This window comes from Ursus maritimus (genome assembly GCF_017311325.1).
Source record: "Ursus maritimus isolate PB19 chromosome X unlocalized genomic scaffold, ASM1731132v1 scaffold_X1, whole genome shotgun sequence".
Taxonomy (NCBI): Eukaryota; Metazoa; Chordata; class Mammalia; order Carnivora; family Ursidae; genus Ursus; species Ursus maritimus.
The window spans coordinates 89,272,510-89,284,484 of NW_024423319.1; the positions used below are offsets into that span (position 1 = coordinate 89,272,510).

The 11,975-nt window shown below is 44.2% G+C and overlaps 1 protein-coding gene across 3 annotated transcripts in view; it reads right to left on the minus strand.

Moving 5' to 3' along the window:
- USP9X (ubiquitin specific peptidase 9 X-linked) overlaps positions 1 to 11,975 on the minus strand; it is a 165,401-nt gene that overhangs the window by 132,534 nt on the left and 20,892 nt on the right. For 2 of the 3 annotated variants that reach the window (XM_040632862.1, XM_040632856.1), the window contains exon 1: positions 10,308 to 10,455. The exons of the other annotated variant lie outside the window; for it this stretch is intronic. The gene's annotated coding sequence lies outside the window, so the exon portion shown is untranslated. Of the gene's footprint in view, positions 1 to 10,307; positions 10,456 to 11,975 lie in introns of those variants that run through there. 3 annotated transcript variants of the gene reach the window in all.

The following is an 11,975-nucleotide window of genomic DNA, read 5'->3' on the forward strand; positions in this document are numbered from 1 at the left end:
CTGGCAAACTCTGAATGCCCCTGAGTCAAAATGCTTTGGCCCATGCTCCCACTCGCCAGCGCCCTCACCTCGGCCCCCCCCCCCCCCCCCCGCCCCTCTCTCTAAAGAACAAAACAAAGCAAAAAACCAACAAACCAACCCTGATCTCAAGTGGCTCCCTCTCTCCAGAAGTCCTTGCTCTGATTTGTAGGGCCACCAGAAGAGTACACTTCTAAAGACCAGCAAACCTCACTCAGCCTCAAACTACAATGATTTCTTCATCTCTTCTAGTACTCCATTTTTCACACCTCTATATAACATAGAACTTATCACATGTATAATTAATTGTCTAGCCTACTAGACAATAAAGCTTAGAAAGTAAGAATTAATCGCCTTTGTATCCCTTGTGCTGGTATGGTATTAAATGAATTCAATTCAACTGTTATAAAAAAGCAATCACCCAATCCAAAGCCTTCACTTCACGATTTCATGGAGGTTAAGTAACTTGCTCATTAGTTGGTAGAGGAATTACAACTGTAACCTAAGACTTCTGACTGAGATTAGAGCTCTTTACTACCTACTATACTCTTCTCTCAATCAGGCTGAGGGAGGTTCTGACCATCTACAAAAGACAGTTCAGACTTACAACTCTCAACTGACCTCAGGAACTTCCAGAGCCACCTTCCAGGGGCTTTATCTGAAGAAACACAAACAAAAAGTAGTAGAATAAGTTAAGGCCAAAAGAAAAGCACAGGAAAAATGCTACCAGAATTCAGAGAAAATAAAGACCAATTTCCAACTAAAGAAAATCAGAAAATACTTCATGAATATAGCCTGTGAGCCAGACATTGGAGGCTAGCCATAAAGGGGAGATGGAGCTCCAAGAAGTAAAACCATGGGAATAGGAAAGTCCGGGACACCCACATCAAGTATGAACTGTTTGATTAGATGGAAGAACAAGAAATCACCTTGGAAAAAGCAGACTGGAAATGTCAGAATGACCTCGTTTGGACAGAGCTGTCATGGTCTATTTTGGGCAGTATTTTTTAATTTTTAAGTTCTATATGCAACATGGGGCTTGAACTAACGACCCTGAGATCAAGAGTCCCAAGTTCCACCAAGCCAGCCAGGTGCCCCAATTTTGAGTATTTGGGGAGAGGGGGAAGATAAAAGGAGATACTTGAACACGGTTCTTGTGGCTATGTAGATGAACCGAAGCCAAAGAACCTTGCCATTTCTCCTTTCACTGACATGATTCTTCTTCCCATGATGCACTGAGAATAACTAAGGTAATGCTTGAGTAGGAGCAATTTGAGACAGCTGACATTTATATGGCTCAGATAATGACATCCAGTCAGACAAGGAATACACCTGCAGGGAGTACATTAGGTTCCTCCTCCAACCCTCAGCCTGGACTTACAATCCCTTTCACCCCAGGTCAACACACTCCAAGTCAAAAACTCGCAAGAACTTTGGATAACTGATTTATATCTACAAAGGATATAGTAAACAGCTATATACATCCTGATTAAATGAGTAAATGGGTTTTTTCACAATCACTTTCACAAGAGCCTAGGAAGTACCTTTCCCTTTCACAGAGAATGTATTCCTGAAAATGTGATAGAATTCAAACATTCCAAAGCCAAACAATAGATTCACATGTTCCTAGAGGGTTTTCCAACTCTCAGCGTGCAGGAAAGTATTATAAAATTCCTAATTACACCTCACCTTTCACATATAAGCTTTATTACACACTTGCCATACTTAATTTCCCGTGTCAGTGTAATTATTTCATCCACCACTGAACAAAGTCAACCAACGTAACCAATGAGCACAGCCTAACCCAGTAATGTTAAAGACTTATATCCCTATTCAGTTCCGTCTCAAGGATATTAAGTTTGGGAGCTCCAGCTGATGCAAAGAATAGGAAACTCCTAAAAAGGATACTGAAGAAATAAAATAATAGAAGTGTGAAAGAATAAGGAGAGTATGGAGAATTGGGAGAGTCAAGTAAATGAAGGATGGGGTGGATAAAGAAAAAATGGTAAGAAACTAAGTTAGAAAGTTATATGAAAATCAACTTCATTATGAAAGTTTGCAGCAGTGTTTACAAACAAACGCAGTATCTAAAAAAGGAGCAGGGGAGGGAGGAGGGACATGAAAACTGTCTCCTAGGCAGGATGAACAAATGGCACACACTCAAGTCCTGAGGCAGGAGTAAGTGGAGGCAGAGGACAGCAGACACGAGGATACGTGACTTAGTAAATTATGTAACTGATGAGAACTTTTGATTTAACACACATCTAAATAATATGGTTGCTTCTACATGATGGAACTATCAGAGGTGGGCTGTGTTTTCCTTTTGCTTTTATTCCCTAGTGCTCCCCCAAACATTTTAACAACAAAATACATTGATTTCATAATCAGATGAAAAATTATAAAGTACATAATATCTTTAGAAGGCCTTCCATCAAATAACAAACTGGTTTAAGTATTTAAAAGTAAGCTTTGGGGATGCCAGAGTGGCTCAGTCAGTTAAGTGTCTGCCTTCGGCTCAGGTCATGGTCCCAGCGACCTGGGACTGAGCCCCGCGTCAGGCTCCCTGCTCGGCAAGGAGCCTACTTCTCCCACTGCCACTCCCCCTGCTTGTGCTCTCCCTCTCCCTGTCAGATAAATAAACAAAATCTTTAAAAAATAAAAGTAAAATTAAACTTTGGTGACCTGAAAAAATTCATTTATACAAAACATTACCCCCAAAGACATCAAATTAATGAAGTATTTTGTAATGTCTCCTTCCAATTTAGCTTTCAATGAGCAAACACCACTGCCCTGCTTTCAAAATGGTGCTTTTTGTTTCATAGACTCTAGCTCTAAAGGGTTTGTGGAAACCGATTTTTTTTTTTTAAAGATTTTATTTATTTATTTGACAAAGAGAGACAGCCAGAGAGACAGAGAACACAAGCAGGGGGAGTGGGAGAGGAAGAAGCAGGCTCCCAGCAGAGGAGCCTGATGCGGGGCTCCATCCCGTAATGCCGGGATCACACCCTGAGCCGAAGGCAGATGCTTAACGACTGAGCCACCCAGGTGCCCCCGATTTCCTTTTTTTTTTTTTAAGATTTTATTTATTTGAGAGAGAGTGCGTGCATGCAAGAGAGCAGGGGGAGGGGCAGAGGGGCAAGCAGACTCCCTGCTGAGTGGGGAGCCCAACTCAAGGCTCAATTCTAGGTCCCCCGAGATCATGACCTAAGTCAAACTCAGACACTTAACCGAGTCACCCGGGTACCCCAGAAACTGATTTTTAAAATCACTCTAACCAGTATGTATGACAGGAACAATTCTGTTTTGCTCACCTTGCATCCCTGTTATCTCGTACGATACCTTAGCACATAATAAGCATTTAACATGTAAGTGCAGAATTTAAAATAAAGTACAAAATAAAAAGGATTCAAGTAAAATTAGACAAAATGATAACCCTGAAGAAAGGTAAGATATGCTGGAATTCATCTCTAAGCCAGTAATTCTCCAACGGTGGTTCCATACTTGGGAACTTGTTAGAAATACATACTCTCGAGCCCCATCCCATACTTATTACTAAATCAAACTCAGGGGGCAGGGCCCAGAAATCTGTTAACAAACCCTTCAGGTTTTAGAACCTTGCCCTAAACCAGGGCTGGCAAATTATGTTCACAGACCAAATCCAACCTCCTGTTTTTGTACAGCCCACCACAAGCTGAGAATGCATTTCACACAGGAACATTTACAACCAATTTAATGACAGGGAACACTAACTTTAAATCCTCCATTAGGCAAAAAATGTATTTGTGAGCCCCCCATTCTATTCTTATTAGACCTGAATTACAAATAATTGCACCAACTATCATATTTTTAATTTCACCAATAGAAAATTGACCTAATATCCTCCTCAATTTCGCCCCTTAGCACACAAAACCTAAAACATTTCCTATCTGGCTTTTTACAGAAAAGTTTGCTGATCCCTGATTTGAATTTGGGAGGTATTATCAAGGAGAACAACTAAATCTTTCTACACTACCTTGATCAAGGACAAAATACTCTGTTAGATACAACATGGGTCTAATACCATCTAATAATTTCCATGCTTTCTGGTGTCTAATTGAGTAGACATACTCAGTTCCTAGAAGTAACCAGCTGAGAGAAAATACCACAACACAGAGATGTTAACAGCCTAAATTCTGAATAAACACCGAAGTCAGTAGGAAGGAAACTGGCATAAATAGGATAGGAAAGGGAGTCTTCTCCTACTCCTTTTTTTCCATCTAAATTTTCTTCTCTTCCTACTTCATAGGCTCTGCAACCAAGGATGGGATCCAAGACAACCAGCTCAAAATCACGCCAAGGAAAACAGTTTCTCTGATAATGGCTGGCTGATCAATATGCGTGTGAAGTGTTCAAAACTTCTGTGATTGATCAGTTACAGAAGGATAAACTGAAACAAGCCAAAATGTGATGATACATCAATTTTGTATGTAGTTCTAGGTATTGGGAGTCAAATATTCCTCCAGATTTGCCATTCAGGCAGTTATTGTAAAGAATATTATTTTATATGCTCCATAATACAAAGATAAAGGACAGAACTGCTGACCTTATTACCCATTATCCATCACCAGAGAGAAATTTAAGTGTGAATTTTACGACAGTGACTACAAAGGTAATGGAAATCAAAGAATAGTTACTATGCCTTATTAAATATGGAAAGAGCTTCATGCAGAAGGTAGTCTATGCACACTATATTAGTCAAGCTACTTCCGCAGTTTTTTGAGCCATGTTCTTCATCTGAAAAACAAGGAGTTTGAGATCTAAGACTCCTTCCAGGACTGTTCATCAAAAAACAATTATCAGAGCACCTAGGTGGCTCAGCGAGTTATGTCTGCCTTCGGCTCAGGTCATGATCCCAGGGTCCTGGGATGGAGTCCCACATCAGGCTACCTGCTCAATGGGGAGTCTGCTTCTTCCTCTCCCTCTTCCCCTCCTCCCTGCTCATGCTCTCTCACTCCCTCAAATAAATAAGTAAAATATTTTAAAATAAATAAATAAAATGAATTAGGAAAAATAAAACAATTATCAGGTCAAGTTAAGTGACTCCAAGTAATAAAGAGAATTAGGAAAGAAAACAGAGAAATCATACCAGAATATAATATGGTGAATTGACTATTCATCCAACAAATAATTACTGAATAGCTATGTGCCAGGCACTTTCTAGGTACTGGAGATGTATCAGTGACTTAGGATCTTGAGTTTGATGAGATGAATGCCACAAGCCTAAAATTTGGAAGACAAAAATCAGAGCATCTGAACAAAGTAAGTAAAACAAAAAGAAAAACACACCAACTGCGTAGAGGTAACTGACAGAGCATCAATACAAAAAACGAACGGCAGGAGGAAGGGCTGCATACCAGAGCATGTAATTCCTGGCCAAAAATCAAGAGCACGTTAATTCCTGGCCAAAAATTAAAAACACTGCAAGTACAGCTATTCTTAAACCAATATATGCAAGAATTCTAATTCATTTCTACTGTACTTGACATTTGCACTCGCTGGAGAAGACTAGAGATCAGAATGAAATTCTATTTAACTAAAAGAAACTGAAAGATAAAAGGAAAATTCCCCCTGGATTATACCACAACTAGGTATATTTCTTATACAAAATTCAGTCTCCATCTATGAAGCACAATAAAGAATGACAAAATTAGAGCTAGGAAAGACTTTAAGAGATCAGCCAGTCCAATGCCTCTCATTTCATACAATGTAAGCTTCTAGACAATAGCAATCTCTAGCACAGTACCTGGCACATAGTAGATGCCCAATAAATATTTGTAGAATGGATAAAAAACAAACTAATGCCTTAAAACGATACTAAAAAGCTAGTATTAGAGCTGGAACCTTAACTCCAAGAGGTGCTCAGTAAGAGAATGAATTTTTGTGGGGGGTGTGTGTATGCCTAAAAACTCTGGAAACCTGGTCTCTCCCAACTATTAATCTAGCTTCTGAACTTTTTGCTACTTTATGCCTGGAATTTTTTTTTAAAGGCTTCATTTATTCATTTGAGAAAAAGTGAAAAAGAGAGAATAAGATGGGGGAGGGTCAGAGGGAGAAGCAGACTCCACACTGAGCAGGGTGCCCGACTTGATCCCAGGACTCCAGGATCACGACCTGAGCTGAAGGCAGACGCTCAACCAACTGAGCCACCCAGGCGCCCTGTGTCTGGAATTTTTGGCAGGGTGAGTGGCAAAACTAAACTCAAGTGAGAATATTATTGCCTAATGGTAGGACACAAAACTCAAAGCCTCAGATCTTCCCTCTTCCTGAAATGAAGTGCAAAGAACCCCCTAGCTGCACATCAGAAATATTGAGTTTAAATGCCCAGTTTCTACCCCAAACTTAGTCATAATTTTCAGAGCCTAAGACCTAGGAAAATACTTTTTGGGAAAATAATTTTGAAAAAGGTCTACAGGTGATTCTGATACACAGTTGAGGTAGAAAATCATCGTTAGACAGCAGCTGGAAATAGAATTAAAAACCCATTTGCTGCTGAATACATGTATAGTGTGCACATGTACTGAAGCCCACAAGACTAGAACAGGCACATATGAAGAATAAATTTAGGAAAGCTATCTTAACAGTGTATTTTTTCACTTCTTATTCCTTAAAAGTATATTACATTGATCATTACTTTATATTCAACAATTATAACTGAATGATTAATTCAAACTCCAATAAATTTAAGTATCAAAAATTCCATGAAGTCTTTTTTTCCTCTTAAGAAAGCTCATAGATTCCACATTAGCAGGCTTCCCCCCCCAACCTCAATACAGAGTTTAACATAACGGACCAAGAGAATTAAGAGAAATAAACACCAAATAAAGGCGTTTATTGCTTTTTCATTTATTCCATAAAATGATTGAGCGATACTACAAAAATGCAAAATGAAACCCTTAGTTTTGAAAACTTTTTGTGAAAATTACACCGATTTTAAACTAAGCTAAATAAAACTCGGAATTTTCAAATTGAGATAATAGAAGTTCACATGATACTAAATATTCATTTATGAGATGATTTAAATAAATTACTGGGAAACAAATGCCTGGATTTTACATCTTTTAGGAACGTTATGTTGCCTAACATTATTTTAGTCATAAACACCCCCACCAACTAAACTATCAACCAGAACATGTTGGGAGACATATGGAAGAGGAAGAACCTACTTGCTGCAAAGCTTTTAGCACCTCCCCGACTATTTCCCAAATTGCAGTTAATTATCATATTTTTATTAAATTTTAATCTAAAGCTATACTCAGGTTCAGGAAACAAACAAAAGTGATCAGTGTCATTTCACTAATGTGGCACTGTAGCTGAAACACCACTGGTTGACAGACTTCAATCCCTTATCTGTATGATGGAGACAGTACTATTTATGCTGATAACTGAAAACATCTGAGGGAAAAAAAAAATCCATCTTCTTATTTATCTGCTTGAAAGTTCAGTGAGAACATGCTAACAGCATTAACAGTGGTATTCAACCCTGACTGCATGATTATCACCCACAGTGGTTTTAACATAAACCTTTGCCCAGGACCCTTATCAGACCAAATCAGTCTTAGGCAGTGAGACCCAGGCATCAGTTTTTGTTTTTGATTTCCTAAACGCCCCTAAATGATTCTAATGTGCAGTCAGGGTTGAAGGTCAACACATTAACCCTTTCCCAAACACTAATGTTAGACCATATACTAAGACAAGAACTTAGCAACAATATAGAACAGCTTTCAAAAACACAGCTCAAAGAAAAAGGGGGGGACTAAAATCCCCCCCCCCGATTTTTAGGAAAAAAAATTTAAGATTCGGAAAACATACCAGCAAGAGGGGAATTATAATGCAGGCTATTATGAAACCATCACATTATTTTAGAATTCAAAAACAAACAAAAACCCGGAACAAAACAACTCCACCAAACAAACAAACAAAAAAAAAAAACCCAAACCCCAACTAGCTCAAGAACCACAGAGTAAGATCCATTCCCGACTGTCCAAAAGACTTACAACAGGACTGATCCTTTAACAGCCCACCCATATGTTTCAAACAACTTTAACCTAATTTAAACAAAGACTGATTTCAATATTAAAATTCTGGAACTGAAATACAAAAATCTTATTAAAGTTGACCTTATAAAAATAAAAGTAAACTGAAAGAATGCTTGCTTGTGTCCAACTAATCAAGAATTTGACTAGCAAATTCATGACAAACATCCATTTTCAAAAACTATAACCAGCATTACTAATACCATCTCAAAAAAAATTATCTGTGAAGAGACATCCACGAAATCCCTCATCTTCTTGAGATGTCAGAATATTATTTCAAGATCCTGAAAGAAAAAAAGATCCAGAGTAAATCCTACTTGAGTATTCCATCGATAAAACAAGAGAACTATGGAACACCACCCAGAGATTACAATAATTTGGTGAAAGGTAAAATCTGCCCTTCAAAGCAACTTTCTGAAGAATTTAGATGCTCACGTGTACTGTTCTTGCCGTTATTCAATCCCTCCAGAAATTTTCCCTCTCAGAAACTACCAAGGTCATCAAACAAAAGGAAGAAATGGCATGAGAACATTAAGATAACACGTTAAAAATTCCAAGTTAAATGTCCGTGCAAAAAAATATAGGAAAAAGGGAAGGGGGAAAATACTGGTATACTCCATATGCCTTATTTTTAAAAGAAAGAAAACAAAACGTAATAAACATTCTGAGTTCACCTTTGGAACGCCAATTCCAAATACCTCTAATACCTCTGATTTTCACTCTATGCAGACACTGGAAAAATAAACCTTAATCTTTAAGAACTTGGGAGGCATTTGCCGAAACCAAAATGGCAGCCCACTGAATCTGTAGACCAGGGAGATCTAAAGGAGAGTTTGCAGTCTCTATTTTTAAATTCATGTGTACGGATTAAGAAAACCAAGCTAGTCATGGTTAACGAGTCCTTACTATATAATCACTAAGAGTAGATAATGAGCTCCAAGAGAGGGTTAAGTACCTGCTGAAAAGTTTCCTAATCAATAAATACTGCCCAGATTCTTCCTCAAAAGTGAAGGTATACAAACGTTATGTAGATTTAGGAGGCTCCTGAGTTTCCAGGTAAAAGACGACTACAAATATTTCCCTCCGCCCAAAATGAGGCACGAATATTTACAACTACAACTCGCTCAGTTAAGTTCAAAGACAATCCGAAGAAATGACACACACCTGTAAACTGCACGGTGGAAAATCCAATTAACGTTATAACTACGGAACTTTCAAAAAATATGCTTAGTTTAAGCAGGTTCTATTGGAAATCTTTAAAAACTCCCGTGTTAAGTTCCAGTCCCCACAGAAGTCCCTACAAAGATTACAAAACAATGTATACACCTGCTCCGAAACTCCAACGTAGTATTATTTCACAATGAATGAAAAATAAACAATTTACCGAACCCGAAGCGTCGTACCACAAGAACCTGAAAGGTTCATTATCACCAAGGTCGCACAAGCTAATATTTTTGCAGAAACAATTAAAAATAGAAAAGTGGTGGGTCCAAGCTAGCTGGAAGGCGATTTCTGCATCAAAACATCTTTCGCGGCTTTGGCCCTCAGCAAATGAAGGGGGACGAAGGAGGTGTAGGAGGCCGATAACCCGGCTCAGCTCCCAGTCCACAGGGCCGAGGAGAAGCTGACGGTTATCGCGGGAGGGTGGGGGGGAGGCGGACAAGTCGTCGGGCCTGATAGCCAGGCGTAGCCGAGGCCTAGCTCTGCTGCTCCAAATCACTCCACCTCAGTAATGGCGTTTGGTGTCAAGTGGAACGAGACTGGGGAGGAGAGCGGCCGCGAGTTTGCCGAGCACGGGGCTGCAAGCCCGGGGGCCGGGGGCTACTCGCCCCCGCCGCCGACCCGGGCCCCGGGCGCCGATGCGGGGGCTGCACGCCGGGCCCGGAGACTCTATCCTCCTACTCGGCCCCAGACAGGACTGGAAGGGGGAGAAGGGGGAGGAGGGGGAGGGACGAAGCCGTCAGCCATTTTCCCTTACAGTCCAAAACACACAGACACGCTCCCGGGACGCCGGCTCGGCACAGAACGGAGCCCCGCGCCCCTCCCCCCCGCGCCGCGCGCGCTCGCCCAGTCCGGGGCTGAGGAGGGGGAGCCGGGAAGCCCCCCGGCCGGCCGAGAGAGGAACCGTGGGCTCGCACACCCCCCTCGCCCTCCTCCCCTTAGATCCAGCTGTTGGCCCCGGAGAAGCGCGTCGTCCTGGCGCGGCTGGCTACTCACCGCACGACACAGGCGTCTTCTCTTCAGAAGCAGGGCACGCGGAGGCAGCAGGCAGCTGCAAGACTCAGTCCCAGATCAAGGCCGAGCCTGGGTGCATCCCAGGCCCGGGGGTGACTGGCGACAAAGTGTGTCGAGAGGCTGCGGGCGTGTGAACACCAGGGAGCTGCACAGGGGGCGCCGGAATTCGCTGCTCGCCGCGCCCGCCTCCTCCTCCTCCTCAGCCGGCGGCGGCGGCCCTCTTCCCTCTTCTCCCCTCGGGCCGGGGCTCTCGCTGAGCTCAGACAGACTCCGGGCGGTGCGTTTCTCCTGCGTCACCTCCTCCTGCTCCTCCTCCTGCAGTGGCGGCTTCACCTTCCCCTGGTCGCCGCCTCTGTCCCCGCTCCGGGCCTGGTCGCTTTGCTGCGGCTCTCTCCTCGCTCCCGGCGCCGACCGGAGCACCGGGGGCTGAGGCGGCCGCCTCCCGGGAGAGAGGCGGCAGCGGCGGGCTCCCGCGAGGCCTGTGAGCTGAGCAACGCGGGGAGGGGCTCCGCGCGGCAGAGGCCCGGACGGGCCGGGTGCTGGGAGGTTGTGGCTCCGGCAGCGGCGGAGACTAGCTTCCGCAGCCGCGGATGCCCGTCCTCGCCAATATGGCGGATCCGGCAAACCAAAAAAAAAAAAAAGAAGAAGAAAAAAAAGAAAAAAAACGCTCGGCCAGTGGCGGCGGCTGTAGCGGCGGCGGCAGCAGCACTGGCGGCGGTGGAGGCAGCAACGCGGCGGCGCAGACTCCCACTAACCCCAGCGCCGCCCAAAGCCGTGAGGATCCCCGCCCCCGTCAAGCCCCGCCCCTCATAGGGCCCGCCCCCCGGCCCTCCTCCTCTTCCTCCTCCCCCCTACCCACCCCCCGCTCTCGCTCAGCAGCTCCTTCTGCTCCCTTCTCCTAAACCCCGGGTCGTCGAGCCAGGGAGAGTTGCGCGTGCTACCAGGGAAGCCGGGCCACGCGTGTGGCGCTTGGAATCCGGAGAGCTGGAGTGGGGGAGGGGAACACAATGCGGTAAAGATTGTTCACGCAGTACCGCTTTTCCCGGCCGGCCCCTCCAGGGTCGCGCTACGACAGGCAACTGGGTTCCAAACCCCTCATATCGGGACCGATGTGAGAACAGAGGTGACACGAGGACAGGGAAAAGTGGGGTAAGGAAGGTCCAGAAGGATATGGCATACCACGGCGGAGAAGGAGGTGGGAGATCAGGACTGGGAGTGTGTGGCCAGGACAGGGTTAATCGCGCAAACCGCAGCTGCGTCGCTCAGAGTTTGACTTGGGCCGCTTGTTTTTGTTCCATTGTGAACCGTGGCCCCGCCGGCGAGTGCCCGGATGATGACGTCACCAGTCTCCCCCTTTTTCCGGGATTGTGGGGGGGGGAGGGGTAGCGGAAAAACTATATCTTGAGACCACGCGCTGGGCGGTCGCACCCGCGGTGCGTGGGGGTCCGGGGGGCAGAGCTGACCCGCGTCACTTGGCATGTGAGACAGCCAGGCCCATTGGGCGGGTACACTGGGGGTGGCAGCAGTGCGAGGTCTCCAGGGCCTGGCCACCTGCTGGGCGCCGATAGGGGAAAGGTGTGGCTATCTCCTGCGGGGTGTGTGGGGGGGAACATGGGGGGCTTGGGGGAGCCTCCCCCCCCCCCCCCCCCC